The sequence below is a fragment of the Medicago sativa genome, chromosome 7 (genome assembly GCF_051527215.1).
Source record: "Medicago sativa cultivar Bolivia chromosome 7, Bolivia_mono, whole genome shotgun sequence".
In the NCBI taxonomy this organism is placed as follows: domain Eukaryota; kingdom Viridiplantae; phylum Streptophyta; class Magnoliopsida; order Fabales; family Fabaceae; genus Medicago; species Medicago sativa.
Window position 1 is genome coordinate 12757553 of NC_140755.1, and position 3106 is coordinate 12760658.

At 38.0% G+C, this 3106-nt stretch overlaps 1 pseudogene; it reads right to left on the reverse strand.

Moving 5' to 3' along the window:
- Positions 1-1986: 1986 nt before the first annotated feature.
- LOC146904353 (secreted RxLR effector protein 161 pseudogene) lies at positions 1987-2678 on the reverse strand (annotated as a pseudogene).
- Between the last annotated feature and the right edge of the window lie 428 nt (positions 2679-3106).

The following is a 3106-nucleotide window of genomic DNA, read 5'->3' on the forward strand; positions in this document are numbered from 1 at the left end:
AAGAATTGGAGGGAGAAGAATGTGTTTGAATTTTTGTTTTATTGGACTTGGAGAAGTTTTGACTTCTTGCCTACATACCCTTTTAAGGGATCAAACTACATGTAGTTCTCTTCCAAAAAAAATGTTTTTGTTTTTGTCGGTTGATTTTAATTTTGAAAGTGGAATTTTGAAGAATAAGAGAGAGAGGCCTCAAGGGCATAAGATTTGGAAAATATGAGGTGGAATTAGTCATTTTGCAAAAAGGGTCTAAGTATGATTAAGATTCATTAAGGTTTTTGTTTAAGAAAATAAAGGGAAAATTCAATGGGATTTTGTTATTCTGGCACGTTAGACTTACGATGTTCCAACACAGAACACAGAAAAGCAGATGTTGTATATGATGTTTAGAACATTAAGCTAACAGATACAATGCAAATAATAAACAGGAAAGAAAAGAGGCACAGAGAAATTGTTAACCCAGTTCGGTGCAACGTCACCTACATCTGGGGGCTACCAAGCCAGGAAGGAAATCCACTAGTGCAGTCCGTATTCAAAAGCTCTCAGCAAACCACGTTTGCACTTATGACCTAGGACCTACCCCAACTAGACTTCAACCTAGGAACTCCTAGATTTGAGATCTCATCTCACTCCCTTACAACAGATCACAATCCCCTGTGATTCCCAAATTACAGACTCAATTCAAATGAGGTTACCCTCGAAAAACAACAACTTGCAACCTTGCTTAAAAGCTTAGATGTAGTCCACAATCTACCTAGCTCATTGCTTAAAAGCTTCGGAGTAGTGCACAGTATTACAACTCAAAGCACAGTCCTAAACATGTATCAAGATGATACACGAAAGGCTCACAATATGTATGACTCAAAACCTAAACAAAACTCTATTTGTAAACCAATGTCTTGAGTGAATATCTTCAGGTCTTGCAGCCTTTTATATACTGAAGCAAGGCGTGTCATTCCTTCAATCATGCTTCAGATCGGATCAGTGACATCTTCATTAAGCAATGGACGGATATAGAAACTCCTATAAAATAGGCTTATTAAAAGTCACATAAAAATACTTTCCTAAGTCATTTCATCAATTCCTTAAGAAATCACATATGTTCTGATCTCTTCATAATTGCACACGGTTCATACCAACACATGCTGGTGTGGATTCCTTCAATCAAGCAAGTGCGTGCGTAAACATAGGTCAGGCCCAGAACGTACAGAACAACTCTTGATGTTGGAACATTGTGTTCCACATCTGAAGTGAATATTTGTTTTAGGCAAAAGTGAAGCCAACATACAAATATCCAACAATCTCCCCCTTTGGCAAATTTTTGGCTAAAACAAATTCAGCCCACACCTGTTAAAAACAGAGAGATAGCACACGCAACCTTTCCTTCAATCTTCACAATTAAAATCTTCCTTGAAGAAAGGTTCACATTCTCAGACTTCCAAAGGATACCAAAAATATAGTTCTTCAGTCATCACACATAATCTTCAGGACTAGAAGAAGTATATTATAAGTCTCAGATACTGCTTCCATTATTTTCACACAACAATTAACATATGGAATTAAGCAGACAAGAGAACTATAAGGTATCAGAGAGAAAATCAGAGTCTTGCAGCAGAGGACGTATAAGGAAAAATAAATTCCTGTACATCCTAAACAGACAGTCAACTGTCACAACACGCTACTTAGAGAAATAGGAATATAGTACTCAGTAGCTCAAATCATCAGGATGTTCCAACATCCACAGGAACATTCAGGGACACAGAGGCTTACTCCCCCTCAAGGAGTACAAACAGATATTTTTTACTCCCCCTGAATATATGCACAATTTTTTTTTTAAACCAACACGAATACAAGAAAAATAAAATAACCAGAAGGCCAGAATCGGATGTCTCAACATCCTCAAGCACATAGTCAGGTAACATACAGCAAGGATATACCTACTCCCCCTTTTTAGCCATAAAATATGCCAAGATGTGATAAAAGCATAAATTACAGCTAAAAGTACCTGACATTTTGAACAGTGGTTGCTATTCCTCATGGATGCAAACACCCAGCTTGCTTCGTAGTTTCTCAAATTGCTTGATATCTAAGGCTTTTGTGAAGATGTCAGTCAGTTGTTCTTCAGTTGTTACATGCTCCAGAGTTACAATTTTGTCTTCAACAATATCTCTAATGAAGTGATGCCGTATGTCAATGTGTTTTGTTCTGCTATGTTGTATAGGATTTTTGGAAATGTTGATAGCACTTAGATTGTCACAGTACAATGTTAGAACATTTTGTTGAAAATCATACTCTTCCAGCATTTGCTTCATCCAGACTAACTGAGAGCAGCTACTACCTGCAGCAATATATTCTGCCTCTGCGGTTGATAGAGACACTGAATTTTGTTTCTTGCTGAACCAAGACACCAAATTGTTTCCAAGGAAGAAACAACCTCCTAAAGTACTTTTTCTGTCATCTGCACTACCTGCCCAATCTGCATCACAATAGCCAATCAACCTGCAACTTCCACCGTGAGAATAGAGAATCCCGTAGTCTGTGGTGCCATTTATGTACTTCAGAATCCTTTTAACTTGAACAAGATGACTCATTTTAGGATCTGCTTGATATCTAGCACAAACCCCTACAACAAAAGTTATGTCAGGTCTGCTTGCTGTAAGATATAGGAGACTTCCAATCATGCTTCTGTACAGGCTTTGATCAATAGCTACACCATTTTCATCTTTGGATAGCTTGACATGTGTGGCTGCTGGTGTTCTTTTATGACTGGCATTATCTAGCCCGAACTTCTTCACAATATTCTTGGCATACTTGCTTTGAGAGATGAAGGTTGTGTCTTCCATCTGTCTGACTTGCAGACCAAGAAAATAAGTCAATTCTCCCACAAGACTCATTTCAAATTCAGACTGCATCTGATGAACGAAATGTTGAACCATTTGATTCGACATTCCTCCAAACACAATGTCATCAACATAGATCTGTGCAATCATGAGTCGTCCTTTGTCCTTCTTAACAAACAAGGTCTTGTCTGTTCCTCCCTTCTTGTATCCTTGATGTGTCAGAAATTCTGTGAGTCTTTCATACCAAGCCCTAGGTGCTTGTTTTAGTC